The 26090-nt window shown below is 39.3% G+C and overlaps 1 long non-coding RNA gene across 2 annotated transcripts in view; it reads left to right on the top strand.

Moving 5' to 3' along the window:
- Positions 1-17514, top strand: part of LOC128089231 (uncharacterized) — a 45858-nt gene extending 28344 nt beyond the window's left edge. For both annotated transcript variants that reach the window (XR_008210463.1, XR_008210461.1), the window contains exon 7: positions 16636-17514. This is a non-coding gene — a long non-coding RNA (uncharacterized LOC128089231). The remainder of the gene's footprint in view (positions 1-16635) is intronic.
- Positions 17515-26090: the final 8576 nt, after the last annotated feature.

Raw genomic sequence — 26090 nt, 5'->3', positions numbered from 1 at the left:
ATTCTTACTCTATGCACAATTCTACACACAGTTCTCCCAAGCGAAGTCCTGGTGTAGCACGGTCTGTGGAAAAGCCAGAATAGAGATTCCCTGGGATATTAGGGCAGCAAAAGCATCAGGCCAATTTAATAGAGAACCAAGTCTCATTCAGCCAAAGTTATTAATTTCTAGTCCAATGTTAACTCTGCTATGCATAACTTGGCCAGTTGGGACTAAGTATGTCTCCCATGCTCTAGGTTCCACAGGGCTTATAAAATGAGTAATAAGGACCAGAGCAGACTGCTGAGTGAGCAGAGGAAAAGACACATTCATTCCCTGGGGAGGTGGCTAAAGGCTGGATTCAGTGGGCTGTAACATGCTGAAGCAGCTGGATGGAAGCTTTTCAGGGGCAGTGCTAGAAACTGGAGGTCCCAATGAGATGCAGGTGCCAGATGTGTGTGTTTTGTCTTATTCTGGGGTACTCGTATAACCTCACAAACTGCAGGGAGCAGAAGCGTCTGAAGGCTGGAGGACCCATGTAGGAGTCAGGAAAGTGGTGGACTGCATGGTCTGATGTATTGTGCCTCTGAAAGAGAGTTTTGCGGTCTGTTAAATTTTGGATGAGTTTTGGACCGTCCTGATAATAGGGAACAAATGAGTGTACAGAGTCCTTCTGAAGGAGAAAAGGATGGAAGTATTCCATGGAGATGTATTAAAGTAAATCCAGAAGTGAACTGATGACTTTACAACTCTCAAGCAAAGTATTCCAGATCATTTGTCTTGTGCAATGGGATCATGCATGAAATATGAAAATGTGTACATGACCTTCTTTTAAACTGCTGCGATTTATTACTGCCAGAATGACAGGAGAATGAAGAAGAGCTTATGAAGAAATCAACGTTGTATGGGATTGCAAAATGATGCTAGGTCTGATGAATCCTCTCTGAAGCCCTTTAACCACAAGAAGCCTGCTGCTTTGCTCAGATGTTGTGGAGTGGATATCTCATCCACTCCGATTCTAAAAGGCTTTATCTCTCCGCATGATTTTCATGAAAGTGGAATTTGCCTAATTTGCCTTTGTTCAGTATTAATGTTTTGTGCAATTTTCTGAATGCAGTTAGGTTTAGTTGCCATTAATTTTAATCTATGAGAAATTGAATGAATGTCTTTATGTCCTTTGGCAGCATAAAACAATCACTTTTTTTTTCTTCCAGATAATTCAGCAGCCTTTCTTTGCCCTGCACTGCTAAAAATATTTTTGTTCAGAAACTATTATGCTTTAATTACATACATTTCTTCCATTTTCCTCAGCATTCTCAGCACCTTTCTTCTGCAATTGCTGTCTTCAGATTATAGTTAGCAGACAAGGGAATAATTTAGAGAAACAAAACATTAGATTAATTTTTCTTCAGAAGACTCTGTGGATCTGCTGAAGTAAAAAAGCACTTTGAGCTGAAAAAGAAAAAGGGATCATGTCTCCTTCAAATTATAATACAATTACTTGTGTTTAGGACAGGACCATAACATGACTTCTGGTTTTCATTACCTATCAGTGTTTCCTGTAGTATAGGAATAAATTTATCTATTATTTATAACCAGATTTTTCTTATTTTTGTGAGCTTTCATGAATAACTTGTTCATCAAGTAGCATGCCTGAGACCTTGGGATGCCTTGAGTAGTCATTTTTTTCCAAAAGTATCAAGTTCTCAGGCCTGTGGAGTGATTCAGACCAGGACTCCAAAATCACAGGTTACCTTTGAAAATATTTAATGGACTCAGACTTCACTAGAGTTTTTGATCAATCCAAGAATCAGCTTTTATAGGTCAGGGCAATGATCTACTAAAACTCAGCCCCTGCTTTCTCTTTCCTGGTGCCACTGAAATATGGAAGGCTTTACTGGAATTGGCTTGGGAGTTTCAGTGTCTTAGCTCTGCTGAATCTCTCATGGCAAACTTAGTGCTCTGTTGCTACAGAGCTCTCCACTCTAGGGATGTGAGAGCGAGAGAGTGCTTCCCCATGGCCCAGACGATGTTTGCTTGCAATAATGTTCCTACCAGAGATGCTGGCTGAAAGCCCTTGTGCATGAAACTGTCTTCAGTAGCATGCTTTCCTTCTTACCAGGAGGGGAGGCGGATGACTTTGTTTGTTTCCCTGAAGCTTGTGGCCATAGGGTTCACGCTGGTCAGACTTTCCCTTGCTTCTGGTTAAATGCAGTCAAGATTATGTAGGACAGGGCTGTGTCCTTGAGGGAGTGCTGTAAGGATTATGTCAATTGCAGATGCATCTCGGTTTGTGGTAAACCTGGCTCTATGTGGACTTGACTCACCACGGCTTTGTGGTTATGTATGACAGAGAGGAATTTCTTTTTCTCAGATTTATTTTTTTTTAATTAGAAAAACTGTGTTCAGGCAAGGTCGGTCATTTCAGTCAGTTTTCAATGTTTTGATGACAAAACACATCCTGTGATATTTATTATTATTGCCACGTGTTATTGTTACTGCCATCATTTCCAGTCAGACCCGTAAGTTTGTTTTGTTTTTATTTTCGGAAGAAAAATCTTGCCTTAAGCCTTTGTCTGAAAGCAACATTTTATTTTATTTTTTCTTTGAATCTGATTTGGCAGACTGCTGTCTTTCAGCAAAGACATAATCAGCTCAGGAGGTACTTTGCTCAGCTGTCAAAGCTTTGGGACTTACCTTGGAGTAGATAAGTTGCTTGGAAGGTAGCATTTTGATTCCTTTGCCTCTGCTCCCACACTTTGTTTCACTTTGGAGCATTCTAAATATTAATGTTCATAGTCACATTCCTGTTTTATTCAGCTGCTCCTAGCTGTATTGATGTTAGCAAGGACTGCAGTGCAGTAACAGTGGATCTCCAGAACAGAATGACTGGGACTGAGGTGCTGATGTCCACAACAAGCACAGTTCTGGGGGTTTACCTTGGACTATTTGTAACTGGTTGGAGAGCAGTGGGTATGCTGCTGGGGTGGACATTACCATTTAGTTTTTCTACCCAGTCTGTGAGCCTCAAGGCTGTGTTTGAAATGCAAACCAAAGCGTGGTAAGTGGGATGATGAGGACACTTGCTTCAAAAGCTTGTTCCTAATTTGAAACAGAAAGCTAGCATGGTCAGACTTACTTTATTTTTATGTTCAGTGATTCCTGACACATAGTCCTCTACAGTGGATATTCCTCATGCGGTTAAATCTTCAGGAAAATGGCAGTGCTGTCATGCAAAATTAAGTGCCATTGGTCTTCCCACAGTCAAAAACAAAACAAAACAAAAAACTGAGAAAACAATATGGTATTGGTAGAAGCACTGTGCAGTGTGCATCTAAATATGTGGGAATAATTGTCCCTCCTGTGCTTCAGATCATTAATAAGTCATCTGGAGCAAGTATCTCGTGTGCATTTTTCTTTGGTTCAAAATGTAATTTTCACGTGTTCATTGTCCATCAGCAGTAAGCTTTTTTGAAGTCCTGTGCCACCTACAGTATCAGCAACTCTTTGTACCCAGTCTGGATGATCATCTGCTTATATTTCATCATCACTTCTACGTAAACTTTTCTGTTTTATCACCTACCTTCTGAGACAAAGCCATAGACAATAATGCTGTAATGTGGTTATTAACCATAGCCCAACTTACATTTGAGAGTGAGAGGAGTCCTGTTACATTCAGAATTGGCTTTATTCATCAATCACCAGTGTAAGTAGAGCTTCAAATCCAAAGAATGTAATGCTATATTAGCCATATTTTTCAGTGTCTGTATGTTTATAAGAACAATATGATCTAGCATGCCTGGATGTTTCTAGTGCATGAAATACACACAACAAACAACCATTAACGAGTTTTAAACCTATGATGCTTATTGAGTCCACTCAGTGCTCTTGAATGTGAGCCAACATTAATTCAAGCCCAGTTGATCCTAATAAGTAACTAAGACCCCATTTCATAAACATGCAATTCTAGCTTGTTATTTCTGGCACTGCCATTAAGTGAAAGTCTCTACCCTCAGAACGGCAGAATTAAGGGATTAGAGTTAAACTGAAAATTGTGAATAATTCAGAATTTCTTCCATCTCCTTCTCCCTACTGAAGGCAGATCTATAGGGAGTTAATAACTGCTCTCAGCCATGCGCTTTTTGTTCTGTGAGTCAAGTACAGGAGTGAGACCTGCCGGGGCAATGGGGTTTGCTCATATGAGTGGAGTCTACAGGATAAGATGTGATATCTGATACTTTTTGTAATCCTCACAGATTCACTGGAACTGGGCTGCACTAGGACAGTGTCTGCACTAAAAGCTACTACTTGCACCTGTGTATTTTCCCATTGCATCCTTCTGTTAAAAGAAAATCTATGGCATTTCAAAAGAATCTTTTTTTTAATTTTTTTTTCTTTTTAATGTGACATTCAGTTAGTGTCATTTCTTACCATCATCCTTCAGGTAACCTGAAATATGTGTTATACTTGTTCTTTAAATAGATTTTTTTCTTCTAGTTCTGAGATTTTGCAAAAAGATATTTTATGAAAATCATGTGGGAAACTTTGCAGCATGTTTTCAGGTGATCCATTTTATTGTGTAAAATCCTGTGATGTAGAAGTCCAAATTAAAACAGTGTGGCTGAAAAATGGTGTCATTCTCAATATAGACATTTCTTACCCAGTCCTTTCCTCTGCTGTGCCACTAGATTTCTCATGCAGTGTTGCAATCAAGAATTAAGAACAGTGAATATAGGTTTAGGACAGTGCATTTATGTACTGTACAGGGCCCTGTCATTGGTTCCTCTGGTTACGTGAGTTTCCAAGCATTATGATGATATGGAAGAGGCAGGAACAGGCTTCACTTTTCTCCTGGAGTGAGAACTGCTTGCTTGCAGTCACTGTTGCTCTCTGAGTGTGCTTTGCTCAATCTCTGAGCCTTCTTTCTAAGGCCGCAGTAGTCATACAACACTGCTGTACTGGTGCAGTATTGTGACAAAATAAAAAAGAGATCTAGTCAATTAAAAGTCAGGCTACTGATAGGCTTGCTGCCTTGTTTAGTCAGCATTGGTGACTGAAATTTTTCACTTATTTGCCTCAAGTGATTGCTGATGTGGCTATTGTTCTGGACTTCAATTATTAGTTTTATCAAAGCATGTGGGAGAGTACTGTGCTTGCAGCTGTCTGAAGAAAGGGCCGAGTCAGTTTATAAGAGAAATCAGGTGTATTGCTGTTAAGTTTTGGGTCAGTAGCAGGGCACCAAGTGATTTGGCTTTCTTGAAAAGCAGACTGAGGCTTTTGATTTCCGAACAGAACAGGGGAATGCTTGCAACCCGCAGAGACTGGAATCTCTCCAGGCCTATCTAACATAATGAGAGAATTCTTTGTGAAAAGCATAAAAGGATGACATTTTAGCAGTGAGTGAAATATTTGATTACTTTTTCCATAACTTAAAATAATTGGAATGTTCTTTTGCAATCCAGTTCCCGGTGAGGACTAGGAATGTGTAACCTCACCATATATCTACCTCAGAGACGTCTCCAGGGAAGCCTGTGGTGATACAGAAAAACGGGCTGAAAGCTCTTTTGTTTTTTTTTTTAAGCCTCGGGGAAAAGCTACACGTGTGTTCATCTGGGAAAACTTCCAGAAGATGAATTTTGAGTCACAGCCACCAGTCTGAGGAGAGGAAAGCCAGCACAGGGGACAAAGGGTGAGAGCAGAGTGCAAGTGCCAGCTTCCTTGTGTCTGTTCCTGGTGGTTCCTCTCTGCTTTGGACACAAAGATCTCTGTCTTGTGAGTGGCAGGTGAAGTTCTGCTGTGGCAGCTCAGCTCCTGACTCCTGGCTTTCTTAGCTCTGGGTTGATGCTAATGTATTTTGGCTGTGAAAGGTAGGCAAACAGAAAGGGGTCAGGAATGCTTCTAAGTGCTGTGTTAGGATTTCTTACATGTTGTACAGAGACACTGAGCAGCTCTGTCACAGATTAGCATCATCCTGATGCGCACCATAGGCAACTGCAGCAGAAAAGGACAGTACTGGCCTCATGAAAATGGCAGCTGGGCAGTCAGGAGGAATTTCATGCGTAGAGAAGCCATTTCCATGGAGAGCTGCACTGGCATATAAAACAGAAATAGAGAGGGATTGGATGATACCCATTTGAACAACTTGGAATTGCAGTAGACCCAATCTTTCTGTTTCCAGCAGCACTGCATCCCTGCTAGCAAAGCGCTATGTCTGGTTGCTCACTTGGGACAGAAGTTCTGTTGCTCGGCATAGGTGTTTTGTCACTCTACTCACAGATAGTAATTTTGTGTTTTGGACAGTGTAAACACCAGAAGATATTTTCCAAAAAGTAGCTGTAAGTAGACTTTGTTGACGTAACATTTCACAGGGACACAGAATACCCTGAACGGGCTGTTACTAACATAAGAGTATGAAGCCATTTAAAACTAGTTTCATTGACAAGTTGAACTATGGTTTTTAGTATGATACAAAGGAGCTAGTTTTAAGAGGTAGAAAGGCTGAGAAGGGATGGTAGAAGTTACGTGTTGATGGAAGATGAGGCAGGCTATACCATCCATGTTTGCCCAAATAATTATTTGCTTCAGTATTTATAAATGAGAATAGGAAACAGATGGTAGAAATGGAGATGCCTGTCACATTTTTGTAAAAGAGAAAGGAGGAAGATTGAGAGGAAATCAGAATCCTACCAAAAAAAGGGGAACAGGAAATTAAAATGTCAGACAACGGATAAAATTGCGAGACCACACACAAATATAAAGAGACTTCTCATAGGTTCTCTAGAGCTTTATAAACTTAAGTCTTTTCTATTTTTGCCACCAAGAGATCAGAATAAAGATTTAAAAAAAAAAGAATAGGAACAAATAGGCCAAAACACATGCCCTCAACCCAACCCGTTAGAGCACAGTACATTGAAAATTTCTTCAGAAGTGTGTCTGAGTAGTTCAGAGAGATGCTGCTGTAATATCTAGTGAGATGACACAAGGTAGAGGAGATGGGGAGTTCCTGATTTGTGTTTTTTTGAGTTTATTGGTATCTGCATTCTTGTTCTTGGTGCTAAGAATTCTATCTTCACTCTGTAAGGACTTGTGCTACGACAGGCAAAGGTCTTACAGACTAGGATTAACAGGGATATCTGCGTTACGTTTGCAGCTGTTCTGAGCACCAGTTGTTTTTGGTCTGACCTTACATTTGGCTGTGTGGAGGCTAACTACACCAGAAGTGCAAGAAGAGGGAGAGGTGAGGAAAGGGAGTATCGCTGAGAAGGAGCAACTTTAGAGTAGAATGTCAGATGTTAGAAGTAGGAAAATAAATGAGTAAAAGGATAGGAAGCTTTCACATTGAACAGATTTGGTGGAAATGTGCCAAGTATGTTAACTGAAGGTCAGTGATCCTAAATCTGTATGGGAGTCTGATAATCTCCCTGCAGCCTGCATGAAACAGCATACTCTCCAGGCACTAGAAGACAGCCTAGAAAGCCAAGTGACTTTTTGTGGAAATCTATTTCTGCCGCATCATTATTCGAACAGGATGAGTTTGTAAAGAGGTTCTGAATCCAGACAGGGTTACCAGTCTCCTCTTGGAATTGCTTCTGGTTTTAAATATCCTTGGGAACACAGGGAGGTATCTGCTTTGCCCAGTGCCCTTCCTGCAGGGAAGGGTTTACTGCTGCTCTAATCATTTTTTCACATCTCCTCATCTTTATCTGCCCATTGCTTATGTCTCCTCGTATTTGGCAGTCATTGCTGAATAAGGACTGTCTGCTGACCTTTCCTTCAACAGCAGATTCCGAGCCAAGTTGCTGCTCTGTTGAGATATGGCTGTTTTTCTTTCTTTCAGTCTGTCTTTCTTGTGGTAGAATTTTGTGTGTCTCGCTTTGATTTTGGATAAGTGCCTCACAAGCTATGGACTCTGAATATCTGCCTTATTTGGAGAAAAATGTAGGATCTTCAGTTGGTTTGATCTACCAGTATGTTTCCTACTCTCCTTCAAACATTTCTGCTTTGCCAGTCTTCATGTTTTCTTCTCTTTCACATGTTCACTGATCCCTCTTCCTTCCTCAATAGAGAAAATTTTAGTAGCTGGTGTTAATTCCACCTGAGTCCTGCTGATATTTGATGTTCATCCCAGGAAAAAGACATATGCAAGTTCATACACCAGGACAGCAGATGCTGCTGTATTGGAATGTATAAAATAGGTTACTTTAATCATGAATTTACACAGGTCTGTGCCATAAAAATATTTTCCACTGAATTTTTTTGCCTAAACTGTCAAATTCCAGCCTTTTCAATTAGTCTCTGTAGACATTCCATAAGAAATAATGTATTGCTCTTCTGACTCCAACAGTAATGTTTTCAGGTTAGTGTAGGTGAATATATCTACAGATTTGGAGGAAAAGTAGCTCCCTCTGTTAGACCACTGAGATCAAGAATAAACCCTGTGGATCAAATGAAGACCTATGGAGAAATGATTTTGCAATTAGCTGTTCTTCCATTTAAGAAGTGGCAAACCACTAAACAATATGTGGAGCAAAACATGGCGTGGTGGAGTCCTTGGCCAATGACGATAAGATGCCTACCAAAAAGATGGGTTTTGGGTTTTCTCTGTACTGTCTTTTAAATGGAGAAGTGTTGGAATGACGGGAGAAACGAGAACTCGAATCAGAGGTGCAGAAGTTCAAAGACAATCAGAGTGTCAGATGGATCCTTTCATTTATTTTTATTTTTGAAATGGAACCTTTCCGTAATTTATTGGGTTTGTATGGCATTCACTATAAGCAGATAATGTAGGAACAGCAAATACATTTGGTTTCAGCTGGATGCTAAAAGGACAAACACTGAGAGCTTCAGCAGGTTCCTTGCCTAGTGAATGGACAACTTGGGAAGCTGGAGTTTCCAAAATATCAGATACAGCCTTGTCTGTAGTTGTTCATTTACTGACCATGTGAAGAAACGAGGTGTGGGATGTAACTTAGAGTCAGTGTTATTACTGATCACTGAATGAGATCAAACTCACACTTGAAGCAGAGAATGAAGAAGTGCTTTGTGCAGTATTCATCTGTCTTTCACCTGACCTTGCTTCCATTTAAACTCTTTCCAGGCGCTACTCCAAAGATGAATTGCATTTGGTCCATTGACTTTGTGACTTAAAGGTTGAAAATAAGCTGTGTTACAGCAATGTTGCCTGTGATTGACAAGAAGGGGAAAAAAAAAATCCAATCCCTTGTCCCAGAATATTAATCTTTGTAAGATTTGCCTTATGATTTATTTTTTCAAGGATCTGACAGAAGCTGGTTTGTCCTCAGTAATGGCCAGCCTGGAAAAAAATCTTGAAAATATCTACTTCCCTTTCTCTCCACTTAGCTGGAAACTGAAAGGAAAAATAAAGTCCTGTCTGTGCTGTCCTGCCATTCCTCCTGCCTGTCCCCCTGCACTGCACTCCCGACGGGTTTCTGTTATTCAGAGTTGTCACTGTGATGGATAGGAGTCAGTGCTGTACAGTTCTGTCCTGTAGAAGAAATGCACTGGAAGACAGGGATGGACGATCAGCATCAGCACAATGTCCAATGAACTGATGTTGTTTTAAGAATGAGGCTTATCCATACTCTTATAATGTGCCTTTCATAACGCTTCCTTCACCTGTGGGGCTCTCAGCCCCAACCTCTGCACTGCTGCTCCTTTTGCCTCACTCTCCATCCTACCACACAGCCACTGCTATCTGTGTGGTCTCTGAAATTCACACGGCTTGGTGGCAACCAGTAGGGAGGGAAAATAATGTGTTTTATTTATTTAGAGTCAAGCACAGTTTAAACTCCATTCTAAATAAATAAAAACTCTTAGCCAGATTTATATAAATAAAAAAGCAGATTTTCCCCTCTCTTTTGGCTGCTGTTGAACAGCCTCGGTTTCAAGACCACACAAGGAGTTGTGTCAACAGCTCTAAAATGTGTGGTGGAGGCAAAGGTAGGAGGGATAGGAAGGACCTTGATAACTTGCTTTGGGATTCCAATGCATTGAAGCACCTTCCTTGCGTACATAAAGGAGGAGCCTTCACACTGCGGTGGGTTAAAATATTAAATGAAAGCTAGGAGAATTGTATATTTTTGATGGAGGAATAGTTTTGTAAAAGAGAATTTTCTCTTCAGATTGTTTAACTACTCTTTATCAAGACACGTAGATGGATGATGGAGTTAGTTGGCACAGCTGAACAATACTGTTTCTTTCTTTCAGTGTTACTTAGAGGCAGTGGAGCACCCATAAAAAGCAATGATTTGAAGAAAAAGCTTTTACTGTAAGGAGGCTATCCCACTTGTCCTCTGCGGACTGAGTTTGCATTATGCATAGGTTCCCAGTTTCCATCAGATGGTGCTCCCACACGGGTGCTGACAGCTCTGTGTCTCCTGTTACAACCATCACTTAGGGAAACTCCAAGAGCAGTTTCATTTTCTAGGGAATGAAATGTATTAGTTATGTCTGCACGAGGTTTCATATCTCTCCTCACTTTCAGACCTGCCAAGCTCTCAGGAAGGGTGACAAACAGCTTCCCCGTGGAGCACCTGGGTTTTGTTACTTAGCTGAGATGATAACAGGCCCTAAAGCAGAGGTCATCTCTAAGCAGATTCTGGTTGAGGCAGCGTTTGCCTCTCTGCTCGTGGGTGAGGATGGGCTTGAGGATATGGTTCTGCCACTTGTAGGATTAGACAGGGAGCAAAAAGGGTCCTATTATTGTTTATTATCTTGTGACTGGTCAAAGGCTGCTACAATTATGGCCAAAAATTCAAAGAAATGGTCTTGCAAAGCAAAACCATGCTAGCAGTTCATTACCTCTTTCATATTCTGAACCTCTGTGGGCTTGTGGACAAAATGACCAACAGATGCTAGTCGCATTGAGGAAGAAATACAAAGAAAAATTTTTAAAATGTGTCCCTTTATAGCTTACTACGCGTAGTTTATATATAAATTTTAAGTTACGTGTGGTTATATATCTCACAATACTTCTGAGCCATCTTATGAATTGGTGTTTTACTAACAGAACTTTTTAAACTTGAAGATGCAGCAAGGGTCACAGCCTGTCATGGGCAGCGGTGTCAGAATGGCACAAACTCCCAAACTTTTTCTTTTAGTACATCTCAAGGCTGGATTGCTGCATGGTGCAATTCGCAGCACCTTCTTAAAAAACAACAACAACAAAAACCCTCATGCTTTCTGCTATGAAAATAGAGTGTCAGTGGCAATGGACTTCATGTGCAATAAACGGCTTTTTGTGGTTATTAAACACCCCAGCCTTGCCTTACTATGTAACCAGCCATAAAAGTCATTTATTACATTGTATGCTGAGTTGCCATGAAGGATATCACTTATTGCAGCATTCTACGTAACTGCACCAAAGAGACTATTCATTTTCACAACAAGGGAAAAAAAATGATTTTAAGCTCACCATGGTAATATGAGTTGTTTAAAGCCTTGAAAATAATTTAACACAAGATATTTTTCCAAAAATGATAGCTGAACTATTAGCTCTGAATCAGAAAGCAGATGGTTCTGCACCTCTTGTATTGCTGACTATGAAGTATTACACTCCCTGGTAAGAATGGACTACTGGAGACAGTTTTTTCATGCAAATTTATAAAAGAGAGACACAGAAATAATGAATACTAGCAAATTTGGATCTCGGGATTTTGGGTGACATGGATTTTTAACTTCATTTTAATTATCTTATTGGAATTCAGGGTAAATATTAGTTCTGAAACAATGCGGTAGTTCCAAGAAAAAAGAAAAAAAAAAGCTATGGGAGGTTATGTTTAAAGAGAATGAACAAAGTAATCTGTTAAATTGTACTCAGGTTAATGTGACGCTGATTCTGCACAAAAATAAAGAAAATCTTACACATACAGCTAGGCAAAGGCCATAGAGTAACTGTTGCCAATGAGGACGGTTTCATTTAAAACTGCGCTTGTCAGACAGCTAGATTCAATTTCACCTTTTGTAGATAAAGCTAAATGTGCTCACAAACTGCTCATAGTCTTCTGTAACAGATGAGGTTGAGGCAATTAGTAGGAGACAAAATCACTCCGCGTTGCAAGGATTTAAAGCGTTGTGCAAAAGCTCTGAAAGAGTTATTGTCATCTCAAGGGTAGAAACATATTTTTACCTTCTGTTTTCAGGAAAGCCGCCAGGCTAATTGTTAGCACAGTGCTAAGTTTTGACCCTTTTCCTCTTTGTTTGGAAATAAATATGAAGTTATTAGAATAATAGCCTGATGTAATTAAGCTTTATGCTGGGAGGACCTTTTTGCTGGCCAGGTGGGATTGTTTGATAAGATGCTTTTGGAAGAACAGACATTTTATCACTGTCAAACGCAAGCACTAAGGTCTATATTTAGACCTTTGTGTGGAAGACTTCTTAATGCTAGAAATCAGCGATCCTAAGAATTTTGAAGTTTGTGGTAGTTATCCAATTTAATGGGAGCTTTTAGGCTGTTTTGAGGAGAATGGATACAGCATTGGATGAGCAGGTGGAAAAAAATTATCTAGGATTGGAAAAGTAATTACTATCACGGATAGGGAGCTGAGCTCTTAATAAGAAAAGCAAACTAACTTTGCGTGTCTGTTAGGAAAGAGGATAACAAAACAAAACAAAAAAAGAATGTAATTCCAGGGATGCTATGAGGTCTTTCTATACTTGCTTCAAATCTGATGCCCGGGAGCCAAACAGAGCAAGGAGGCAGATGGGAGTATTTCAAGGCTACAGTTTGTTTGCAAGGGTAAAAGACTTCTGTCAAGATTTTTTACTTAGCCAAAAAGCCAAACCAAGACCCAGTGAATAGAAGGTGAAGCCACATCCACATTCATTAGACAATATGTATGTATTTGTGTGTGTGTTTGTGTGGTTTTTTTGGGAGGCTTGTGGCTGTGTAACTTCTCCACTGCAGTAGTGCCTGGGTAAAAATCTTAACCGCTTACAAGAGCAAATGAATTCTGTTAATTAGGAGTTTAAATTCATTGTGCTTTGGCTTGTACGATACTTTCGTGCCTGAAGTGCAGAAGTATCCATAATGACTAGTATGGGGTACATAGCTGTATCTCCCGACTATGTTCAGTGATCTCACTACTGTAACTGACAGTAGAAGCCAGCCCTCTAAAAATTAATGTCAATCCTAAAATAATTTTAAAAGGTATTTAAACATAGCTGCTCCTCTTATGCACTGCTTGTAACCTGAGAGCATCCATGTGGACTCGTATTTTCTAAATTGAAGACGTTCTGCTTGTACCGCTGAAGAAACAAACTAAAATATAAGGCAACCAGATGTTTAAAAATGTCGAAAGCCCCCTTTTTTTGAAAAGATATCTATGTTAAATAAACATTAAAATGCTATTTTTTTGCTGTGTAACTATTCATTTTAAATGGCACCCCAGGAGTTTGTCCAAGGGTCTCCAAGTCACTTAGGAGAAAGGTCTCCAGGTCACCAAGGAGAAAATATTTTGGCTCCACATTCTTTGACTTTCTACAAAGAATTAATTCTTGCCATTAATGAAATAAATGTTGCTGATGTAGATGAATCAACATTATTTTAAAAGACTAATTCATTCAAGCAGATGGCAGGTCTGAGATGAGTAGAAAATTTTAAAAGGCCATCACTTTTGGGAAAAGAAGACCTTGATGGAGCAAGGTACTATTCATCCCCATTCATTCACCAAGTAGAATTTATTCATTTGGGCTTTCTCTGTCCACGGTGACACTGCCATGACAATAGGAAGTGTGGAGTTTCTGGGATTTTGTTGGTAATGGGTCAAAAGCCACCTGTTCTGGCATGATAGCAATGATCATCCACAACAGATAGCAGCAGGTCTGGGGGTTCTTTCTAGGCATACTGGACAGACTGTTTTTCTTTCAAGAATATATTTCGCTTTCTGGGACAGTATTCTGACATGGCCTGCATTTTAATTCCGTTTGCAACAGCTTATAAGAGCATTTGTATTGAAGCTTTTATATTCCAGTTCCATGCATTAATACATGTATGTACATCAGTGATGGTGAAGGTGGGTTTCTGGTTACCTGAAACCCTCTCTAGAACATATTGATGTCTGGCTGCAATTTCTCTTCTTTAAAACTTTTAGTAACTAATGTGATAGCCTCTGTGTTTCCAGACAGGAAATAACACTCACTGTCAGCTGTTTTGTATGTGGTGATCAAAGGTGTGTTCCTGCCCTTGATACCTGAGGATATGAAAGGGGTTACACTGAAAAGCTTCTCATCTCTCAAGGAACACGTTTACCTCTAGTGATGGCTTGAAAACTATAAAATATGAGTTGAAGATGCAGAAATTCCTTTTGCCTTCTTGGGAAGCAAGACTTGAAGCTCTCAGCTGGTGCCCATCAGTTAAATGTCAGAGAGTTGTAAAGTGATAAGGAATGTTGCACGTGGAAGTGTAAGCTGGATATAGCAGAACCAGCTTTAATGCACCTCCTGATGCATCACAGTCAGCCCTCCCAAGGCTCAGTTAGATCCTTGGCAGAACATAAAGGTCTGTTAGCATATTCAGGGCTCCATCGTGTTGTCTAAACTACTTCTGTTCCTCTGTTCTGTTCCTGTCAGCTTGTCTGGAACCTGCTCAGCTATCTATATTCTGTGTTGCACTATATGCAAAAGACAAATGTCACAACTTCACAACTTGACAGAAGTGCACTCCATCCCTATTATAGAGTTAACATCCATGGTCTCTTGGTCCAGCTCAGTAAAAATAATAATTTCAAGACGTGGAACTAACATTGCTTTGCTACTGTATGAGCTTTTATGTTACTTAGCTGCGTGAGTGGACATCTGTGCAGGACTAGTTAAACCTCTGAAGCCAAACTGATCATTACTCAATTGGGAAATGATAGTCCTCAGCCTATGTAGATAGGTGGCTTTTTTTCTTTCTTTCTGTTTATGGCTAGGGAACTTTTGGAGGTTGTTTTATTTTCAGTCACTTGGAGCTCCAATATGAGCTGTCAACCCACAGAGCAGTGTAATATTACAGATAGTTGGATGTTGCTAGGATTCCCAAAGGCTAAATCACCTCTGGTTAAAATATCAGTTTTCATTGTTAAGGAAATTTGATTTTTCTAAAGAGAGATGTCAGGAATACATGGAAGAAGCTGGCTTATCATTCATGTTTTGGTAGTAGCTTAGTGATAAAAACAGGCTGCATTTGCAGTACATGTGGATGACTTCTTATAATGTATTGTTCACAGATCCCAGGAAAGAAATCTCAGCATCATGCCAGTGCAAGTGTTTTATTATCACTTCTCTTGGGGAAAAAAGTATGCAAGGAAAACCATTCATTTGCTGTTTTAAGGGGAATATCTTTACCTTCCAAGAATTACATCTCACAGATGGGGTTGATTACAACTTTTAGCCTTTCTGATGCCGCAAAATATAAGGGCTGCTCCAAAAGTAATGCTTCCTGTTTTATTACTTTGGCCTACAACTTCAGAGATGAATGTTGGTGTTATGGCAGTAGAGGCTTAACCTTCCCACCAATATTCCATTACGTGTTGTTGCTGTGTTACAGATATAGAAGAAGTACAGATATAGAAGTAGAAGAGAGTGAAATTCAATTCCTCCATATGGGAAAAATGGCACCCACTGACGTTTATCAATGCTTGCTGAATGATTCTGGAGCCCAAATAGTGGATGTGAGCTTGCTGGTGTGTTTCACCAGTGGTGACAGCAGCAGTGGTTCATGTCCATTGGTGTATATTTTTCTGAGAGCGTCATGAAGGTTGTTGTTTATCGCTGGTGAAAATGCAGTTATGGTAGTGAGGTCGCTGAAAAATTGTGTTTTGTAGCTGAGAATTTCCTCTATTAAACAGTGCTATTGTGCTTTTTGCATCTTCTGTAGTTCCCATGGAAATAAAAAGGAGGCATTACTTTCAGAGCAATCTATGTATTTGCTTTACTTCTTAAAGAGAAAACAAAATGTGGTGTAGCTTAAAGGCAAAAGATATGAAACATATGCAGTGGGGTTTTTTTTGCATAAAAAGTCTTTTTTTCTGGATATGTCTGTAGATATATATTAGGAGAGCAACCATTGGGACTCTTTCAGCAAAGAAATTATTCATTTTTAGGGGCTAAATAAGACAATCAATTTACTCTGGCTGGCCTCTGTCTACAAATTACTCCAGAATTTTTTGTGCCAATGTCTTGTTTGTTTTTTTTCCTCTCAAACACTTCCAAGAGCCAGGAGGATGGTTGCTGGAATGTGATTAAGGCTCTAATAGGAAAAGAATAACTTAATCTCAAATGGATTCTCCCTGCTCCTGCTCTGCATACAGAATGCATGAAGGAGACTATAGCACAGTATCCATATTGCTTCCCCATTGTTGTGTATGTCAGGATCCCTCCCTGTCTATTTAACAAGTTCTTTGTGACCTCGAACGACATCACTATAAATTAAGTCCACTCCTTGTAGAGTCTTCTGGAAGGTGCAAACTGATGTATTCCCTCAGTTCCTCTTTATGCCAGAAGGAAGTAAAATTGTAAGGTGTTTTGCAGGAGGTATTTAAGAATAGTATCCCAAATTAATTTTGGAATTGATTTCAGCATGTTGTTTTTATATACTGTCTCACACTGTTAAAGAACCAATTATGTGCTTGACGTCACTCTTCTTTTTAACAGTACTGAACTCGCATTGTTCCTGTACAGCCTACAAGCAAAAGATGGAGTGTCAGCCTTTACATCACTGCTGTATCACTGGAAGAAAATCAGAAGTTGAGCAGTCCCTTGCTTTTCTTGATTCAGATGATGTAGTGCAAGGTGAAGTTTCAAGTTCCAAACTGTTTCCTATGATCAATGAGGAAAGAAAGCTTGTGGTGAAAGAACTGAGAGTGGAGAGATAGCAGTTTATCAGCATTGGTCTGTTGTAATGGAGTATGTATACTTGTGTGTTATAGGTTTCCAGTTTTCCCACTGTGCTCTAAAAGCTGTATTCAAAGTAGGGGAGCACTTTCCTCCATTATCAGTGAATCTGCTTTTGACATCCTGTTAAAGGCCTACGCAAATAGTCTTCAAAGAGGAGTAAATGAAAGACACTAGTGAAAAGCAAAGTATGACCAAAGGGCAAAGATCTGTCAAAAGCACTTTATCTTTCTTTGTTATTGAGACATGGACAGATGTTTGTTCATAACAAAATGCCTGAGTGTGGGATTTTGAAAGCCCTGATCAGGAACTGTATTTAATTGCTGTTAAGAGTGCAGCCATGTCCTAGCCACAGCTTGGGTTGGTTGTCCTAAACTGCTGTTTGTGGGGATCCTAGGAGTAGAGCAGAAGTGTATATGTTTTTGCTGAGATAGGGCTGTCAGTTCAGAAACACACTGAACATCTGCTTTGGTTGAGCCCTGCGGTTAAACTAGATTAAAGCTCCGTATTAAAATGATCATCAGTCAATCAGAATGCTGCCTCGGTCTGAGAAACATAACATCACGCTCAGCATTGCAGTTTCCAAAGAAGCTGTTGTGTTGCAGTAAATTAATAAATAAATAAAGAAATAAACAGTGACATATTTCTCAATTGTGGTTTGTTTGGCATATACGACATGACAAACTAATGTTTATCCTAGGATCAAACAACTCTGAGTTTGCTGTCCTAAATGATTTTGAATTTAGCTAATTGTTCCAGGCACCTCTCAGCTATTAACTCTAGTTAGCAAAATGAAATGTAATTAATGTTTGTCTAGTTTTTGGAGTGTTTCCAAGAAAGCTGTAGCACAGACCACAAATTTGTGTTGTTTCAATGGCGCAGAAATCATTTTCCTTTAATTTCAACCCCTGGATAACCATTAAAGATTACCAGGCTGCAGGTCTGATGAATTATAGGCATATGAGTTGCCAGGAAAGTTCTGTTTTATTAACATGAGGAAAGCCATTATTACAAAAAGAACACTCGACCCTGCCAAACAAACCAAGATAATTCTCTTCTGTTGGCATTTGTCTGTGAGCTAGTTGTCATGTGTACATAAATAAGAGTTTTCCATAGACAAGTTGATAATAATTGAATAGATGTGTCTTACGTTACAATTTGCAATTGTAGTGTAAGGTGCTTGCTGTAGGTGTAAGGTATTCTTGCTGTAGGAAAATTGAGTTACCTGAATTAAATGCTTTATTGCATTTATTAATAAATCTAATCAGTTTGGTTTTGGTTTTGTTGAAGGAAAACAATGAAGACACAGATATTTATTTTCATCCACATAGTACATGCAACAACATAATTTCTGAAGTCTATTTAAGACTTCCAGATATCCAGAAAATATATTCAGTGTTGTGGAAACACAGTGGAAAAAGTGAAAAAAATTCTATAAACCTGTGTATATCAAGATGATGCTCTCTTTCAGGAATGCCTGTTACATGTTGCGGAAACATTTGGTGCAACTTGCTTGTATTTTTTTTGTCACGGATTTTAATAGCTAAATGTGCAAAAGTGGCTACTGCAAATATTTCAGTTTTTCTGGTAAAAGTTACAGATATTAATTCAAAGGCTAGATTCAAGGGACAGATTCTGGCTTTTTGGTGCCCGAAGCACATTATGCCATAAGGATTCTGTGTACTCCTCCAGCCCCCCTTCCTATTTCTTTCTTCACACACTCATGGAACTGCAGTGGAAAGAAGACTTTCCCCTTGGGGAAACATCGCTGATCCCTTTTTCTTTACATACAGGGAATTTCTTGGAAAGCACACAGCTATTCTTCCCCGTTCTTTGAAGGCTCTCATGATCTGGGACAATAAGGAATGACATTAAGGTGTTTGTATGTTAGCCTCTTCTATCTGGAACTGTTCCCCCAGAGTCACGTTTACTGGCAACACCACAGTTCTTAAATTTCTGAAAAAGAAAACTCTTCTCTGTAAGGGAAAAAAGACAATGGCAGAACAAAACAATGAAACAACAAGATTAAATTATTCTTATTTTCTAATCTGAGATTCTTTGTTTCTGTTGATTGTTGACCATGTCTGATTACTGATGTTTCCACGTAACCTATCTCCAATTCTCACTGCAACTTTTTCTCTCTTCCAAAGAAAGAAATATTGTTAGAGCAATAAATTACTTTTTGACAAATGCATTCTCTATTATTTAGAGCAAAATTTTACTCTATCAGGTATTTTCAAAAGTCATTGTGTGTTCATGGCAACTATTGCACTGGAAAGCTGGGTATTTGTCTGATCAAGAGCTGTCTCTTGGTCATATGGTTAGGATTACAGTCATAATATTCAGGTTACTGACAGTGGTCTTCAGATGCATTAGAGATTGGGAATAGCTGGTGTAGACTTGCAGTAAATACTAGTTGCCAAAAGTGGCTTCATCATGAGACAAAAGCAATGAGCAAACTGCTGAAATGAAGCACAGTGCAATTGTAGGAAAAAATGATGCACAGGTGTTTTTGCTAGTAGTTCCAGTGAGAGCATAGACATATCAAATAAAGAGAGATGCCATATGTACAGTACTACAAAGAAATCAACAGTGCTGGCTGTGAAAAACATGTCAGCATTAAAACAGGAATTTGCTCAATAGTTGACTAGCAGCAGTAGTTCATGCACTAGAAACTACAGTTTTAAATGAAACAGATCCAGTACTTGAAAGGAACTTATAAGCAGGAGGTGGACCAGTTTTTTACACGACCTAACAGTGACAGGACAAGGAGTAATGGCATTTGGCATTGAACAAAAAGAGTGGAGATTTAAGTTAGATGTCTGGGAGAAATTCTTTACTCAGAAGGCGGTGAGGCCCTGGCACAGCTGCCCAGAGCAGCTGTGGTGCCCCATCCCTGCAGGTGCTCAGGGCCAGGTTGGATGGGGTTCTGGCCCTGGGGGTGGGCAGACCTGCCCATAAAAGGGAATTGGGGCTGGGTGGGCTTTATGGTCACCTCTTCCAAACCATTCTGTGAGATCCTGTATTGGAACTGTTAGGCTAAGGTCTGAACCAGTGATTGAGCACCTGGGAAAGGGGCATAGCCAGCCCTGGGAACACAGGTGGAAATAATTCATGTGTGCGACCAGGAGGGGTGGAGTCAGGCCCCAGCTCCCCTCGCCTCATTTAGGGGCTGGCCTGGGATGGAAGGTGTTCTCCTTGGTGATCTCTCTGGAGTTTTTGGTGAGCCTTGGTCCTCAGAAGGAGGTAAGTAATTCCTTCTTTATTTTCTGGATTGTGACCTTTACCTTTCCTAGATAATTTAAGACTGATTAAAAGCAGCTATGTCTGCTACTGTCTTTCCCTATGGATATGTGGTAAAGCTGTGAGTTCTTCGGGAAGTGTCAGATGCAAAGGCAAATGATTTTCAGACAAAAATGTTAGAGAGAGAACAAATTACAAAATCACAAGGTGTAATGGCTAGAGTGGTGGAAAGTTGAGAGAAGGCAAATTGTGAAAAGATAGGCTGAACCCTATTAAAGCAAGCAGTTGAGCGTGGTCCAATCTGAAGATTGCTGTTGTCCATGAGAATACCATCAGGCTGAGCAGAGTGGGAGTGCTTGCCTTCTGGTATCTTCTCTGTATTGTCAGACCTTGGTCAGTGTTTACTGACAACTGAGGATTTCTAGAAAGCGTGCAGTAATTACAGTGTATTATCATCATATGTAACTCTGATACACAGACTGTCATAAAAATCTTCTTAAGCAATTGCTTGTTTTTCCTCGAGTGTTGCTGCGCATGACATCATCAGTTGGTCACAATAACACCTTATAAAGTAGTTTTAACAAGACAGGAATGCTAAAGTGAAATTTGGATTTGGTTTCAGAGATCAATCCTTTAGGAGACTACAGTAAATTCTTCCCCTGGTTGATGCCTAGTTCTCTGAATAAGTTTAGTTTTCTATGGGTAACATTTTTTTCTTTGTGCAATTTAATTGCTTTACAAGAAAAGACCAGGATAGCGCTATATAGCTATAGTGGCTTTGCCTAGCTTTTGGGAAATGTATGGTTTTACAGTTAAGCAACATGGATGCTCTAATGTGTCACATATTTGGGTTTGTTAAATCCATTAGCAAGCAATAAAAGCTCTACCATTCAATCTTTCTTGTTATTTATATATTATTTTGATCCCACCCTTTCACCCTCAGCTTTGATTTTTCTTTCACTTTTGCCGGTTAATTTATAACCGTGAAATAGAAACTGTATCACTCCTGCTTCACAGCTCAGCAGACAGGTGATTGAGAACCACCACACTGGGCTATGGCTGCTCAGCCTCTATTGTCCGTACCTGTTTCATAACTGAGCCTAGGTTTCTCTATCACACCTTTAAAGTTTCCCTAAATGAATTCCCTCCAATAAGGCCTGTCTCTTAAGATGGGTGTAAGTACGACAGGTTTCCTGTAGTTCTCTGTTTTAAGCAATCTAAGCGCAACTGTCTTTCACAATATCCTTTTTTGACCCTATATACTTGTATGCTCTCCAGCCCAATGTAATCTATCAAATGCTAGCAGAGTCTGGGGATCCCAACTGATTCGATAAAATACCAGTGTATTTTTCAGGCCCAAATCTATTTTTTTTAATGAAATAATAAAGAGAATGCTGAAACGGAATAGATTGTGTACACAGTCCAAAAGCACATGTATGAAAACAATGCTCCTTAGCTGGAAGTATGCGTAATTCCCTCTCTCTCTAGGCTCTGACTAATCCTGGACAGGATTGCACAAGAAACCCTCACATACAGTGTTGAATTTTATGAGCTCAGAGCATGTGTATCCTCTCTTAAAAGGCAAGAAAGGGAAAGGACCTCAGCCTGTTAGTCACCATGGCGGTTAGGATACGTGCTAGTTGTGGATGAGAAAGAATAACCTGTGAAGCTTGCTCCCTGTGGACATGCTAGCCACTGGGCTGGTTATGGGGAAAGGCACTCTTTGGCACAGCCTGTTGGTATTAAGGGTGAACTTAATTTGAATCCTCTCTGAAATGAAGCAGGCATCTAGCAAAATCTCCTTTGTTCTGAGCAATTGCAGATGCCATTCGCATTGATGTTGAGAAGAAAAACTCAGAGAAATACTGGTCATGGGTATGTTATGAATCTAAAATTTTACCAAAAAAAGGTAGAAGATCAAATTTGATTCAGATAAAATGTGTATGTGAATAACACGTCACAAGTTTCTCTAAGCCTGAAATAAATACAACTTCTACACAAAGCAGAACACAGATGGAGAAGTACTGTTTTACTTTTGTCTGTGAGACAGTAGTTTATAGTTGTAGTCAGTGTGCTGTTGTTGTCAACACAGTACTGATTCAGAAAAGGCTGTAGGCAACAAGTGAAATGAATGTTTTACAACTAAGGTTTTCTCAGTGTGCGTTCATTAAAAATTTGTTGAGGGTAACATTTGCTTTTTTTTTTTTTCTTCAGGACAGAGTATCTTTTACTAGATCAAAACCATGTCTTTCATCTCAAAAGAATGCACTCATAGGAAAAATAGGGAACTTCAATTAATGAAGTGTTTGAACGCCTCTGTCAGGCAAAAGAAAAATTCCCAGCAGAGTTTGAAGTGATTCAGGGAATGCCCCTAGGAGGACTTCCCGTATTATGGAAGAGGATTCATAAAAAGCCTCCTATGTATGTGGTCTACTTAGTAGACCAAGTAGCCAAACTGCGGAGAGTTATGGTTCCACTGTCTATGGAAATGGAATAAGTTTATGTGTGAGCCTTTAATTGTGAGTGGTGGTGGGGGATGTCTTTGTCTTGCTTAGAACTGCATGGAAGAGCTGAACTGGGTCTTCTAGGCATTCCTTTGAGCCACCCCAATGTTCCTCTAAGGAGCTGAAGCCCGTTGGGCAAATTGCCTCACTGGACATCAGTTCAGGAGTGCTGCTGGAGCAGGGCCTGAGGCTGAGCCCCACTGCACTCAGCTGCAGAGAAGAGCTGGGTTTTACTGCTGATTTTTTGCTGGCCTTGCAGAAATGTCACCTCATGTCCCCTTCCCAGTGTGCTTAATGGGACTCGCAGCCCAGGATGTGAGGGAACCCAACTCCCCCTTGGAGCCAATTCAGGATTTGGGGCTGTTGCTTTTCAGGTTACAGGGAGTTCAATTGGAGTTTACTGCAGGCTGCTGACAAATTGGCAGCCGTTATCTTGATGATCTGTTTGTGAGTATCCTACTGAGAGTTTAATTTTATTTCATTTGCCTGTTGGTATTTGCTGTCCCAGGCGCAGGGCATCATATTGCACGCTGTGTGTATGATGTTATGGCTACTCATCAAGTATGTAAATGGAGATAATTTGCATCTCTCAAATCTCCAGCTATGAGGACTCATTTTTAATGCTATGCATCCCTCAGAATCTGAAGCCCTTGCTTCTGTTTTCAAATCTCAAGTTTTATCTAAAAGTAGTACTGGAACTGATTAACTGTAAAAATCTGTTTTTGCTATTGAAAGCACTGTCCCTAAACATAGCAGATAAATGATTGCCAGTGGCTGATTCAGGCAACACCACAGCTTTCTTGGTCTTTGTAGTTACTATTATGAATGCTATAATTTAGTTATCAAGACTGGTAGTTTCTTCTCACAGAAGAATCTTTATTACAAGGTTGACTTGCCTAACACCTTTCTATTAGTAACAGAAACAAATAAGAGTTGATTGTTCAGCTGCTGTCATTTAAAAAGACTAAAGCAACCTGCCACAAAAAAAAAATAATTCCCCCTGGTAACTTTATCCATTTGCCCTTGGTGGTGACACTGTGGATACCACCCTGGTTGAACTATATATTAGTTCCTGGAGCAGCACTTTGAAATATATAGGTCTGTACAACGTTGTAATTGAAAAAAATTGAATAGCCATGCATGGTTCAGTAATCTAAAATGAAAGCAAAGGTTCAGTTCTAATTGCTTTCCACAATTTAATGCCATTTTGCTGCATTTTCCAAATGGGTATATTCTGCTCTTCTAGATTTATCTATTATGCTATTTGGCAGTGCTGGCTCTGTATTAGTAGCATGGAGTTTGAATTTTTTTTAAAAGGAGACACGGAGTTTTTATTTTATGTTTGGGTCACATTTTTAAAAGCCTTATCTAATCAACTGTACCGGTCTGGGTGCTTGCTCTTCCATTGAGGAGGGCCCTTAGAAGGGGTTTGTAACCTGTGTGTTGAGTTAAGGGCAGAAATTTAATTTTATCCATTAAATTAGTCTTTCTTCTATTATGTCTTGAAGGGAATTGAGTCTCTAAATTTTCTTTGGATTGAGGGAATGTTAAAAACTGATGTGAAATACGTGCTTTTAAAAATGAATATACTTTTTTTAACAACCTTTCCCATTGACTTTTATTTTAAATGCAGTACTTCTAGTTATTTTTCTGGTTATTAAGCACTGTACACTGACTATCTATGGACAGAAGCTATTGAAATCTATGGAGAAATGGCTCTGAACAGCAATGGCTTAAAATGGAACTTCAGCTTCAACTTAAAATTGCTTTTGTTTTGAAACAGTTGATGTTATTTTGATGTCACATTTCACTTTGGGACTATTGCTCACATAAATCCTACATATGGCTGTACTTGAGACTACTTTGTTTAAAAAAAAAAACACACCACAATAAAAAGCTGTTTATATAAAAATCTGATATAGTTTTAATAGCTATGAATTCCATGGTCTAAATTACCATGGTTGTTTTCAAAGAAAATTATATCACTGCTGATTGGGATGATAATAAAAGTTAGTTTACATGTATTTAAAAAATATGTATTTCAAGTCTTTTTTTTTTTTCTGGACTAAATAGAGGATTCTTTTGATTGGTGGGTTTTTGCATCTGGTTGGTTTAAAGTTTCTGTGTTGTTTTTATAATGATATGGGTGAAATAAAGAGTCATGCAGGGATTTAAAGCAGGCTACACCAATAAGGTCAAATTGTTAAGAAGCTTAGGAAAAACACTTGCAATGTTTTGAAGGTCTGTAGATGTATATACACAAAAGGCATGAATATAAATACAATTACATGTTTTATGTGTGCCAAAATGTATACTAGTAAATATTACAGTGCTTTTGGGAGGCTTACTGGAAACATAATCCAAGATGAGGGAAGTGTAAGGGGATAAGCATATTGTCAGACATTCATGACGTGAATTGCACAATGGAACAAAGTGAACAGCAGAGAGAAGCAGCTTCCACGCTTATGGTGGGAAGAAATGATGAAGGAAAAATTGCTGACAGTTAAAAGAAAGATGAGATCGAAGCTGTTTGGATGTTATTTGGTGGAACTGCGAAATGTTGTTTATTCTTAAACAGGAGCAGGCATTAGAAAGCCTGTAGGAGATGTAGTGTTCACTCTGGAATTTCTAGATGTTGGAGTCTATTTTGTAGATAAGTCAGACTCCAGGTGGTTCTAAATATAATTCTTGAAGTATCCTTATATTCAGTATATTTGTATACCAGTGACACTTTTCTTATTTGAGAATAAAAGAGAAAATAGTCCTGGTACACAAAATAATTTCTGATTGTCTATTAGTACCTTGACCATAGAATGTAATGCTGTTTTATGAGAGACGTTTCTCTTTTCAATCAAGGCAGCACATTGTAATTTTGATAAGTTCTTCAAACAGTTTAGAACTCAGACCTCTGCTCAGGGGCAATCAGTGTTTTGCAGAGGGTGGTATATTATTCACTAAATGTTTTATTGTTAATGAGGAAATACTGGATTGGAACTCAATAATAAAACAGAATGAGAGAGTTAACTCCTACAGCTTTGTAGCTACTGGTCTGTTGTAGGGATATTATTAACAATGGCTTACTTGTTATTTTAGCTGCAAGTATTAAGTACAAAAGAACTTTATGAAGGTCCCAGGCGCAGACTGGCATTTAGACTGACTGTCCTTTTCCAAAGCAGCTCTTGTATTAAATGAACCCACTATTAAAACATGGTAGTTTTAATTAAATGTTTATGGTCTCTAATCAGGAAAATGGCACTAGCCTGCTAGCCAAGGAAAACATGGTAATTCCAAACGGTGCCTGGTTATTAGTGCTGGATTGTTGAAGTATTTGATCAAAGGTATGGAGAGTTTGATGTTGTTCTACAGTAGGGCTAGCCTAAGGTATTCAGAAGTGTGTGTACGCAGGGGTTTATAGCAATTACAACTCTAAGTACCTGAAATCCTTTAGGATGCACAAAAGCACTGGCC

Source organism: Tympanuchus pallidicinctus, unplaced genomic scaffold (assembly GCF_026119805.1).
Source record: "Tympanuchus pallidicinctus isolate F22 unplaced genomic scaffold, pur_lepc_1.0 scaffold1, whole genome shotgun sequence".
In the NCBI taxonomy this organism is placed as follows: Eukaryota; Metazoa; Chordata; class Aves; order Galliformes; family Phasianidae; genus Tympanuchus; species Tympanuchus pallidicinctus.
This window is presented reverse-complemented; position numbering and strand designations above follow the sequence as displayed.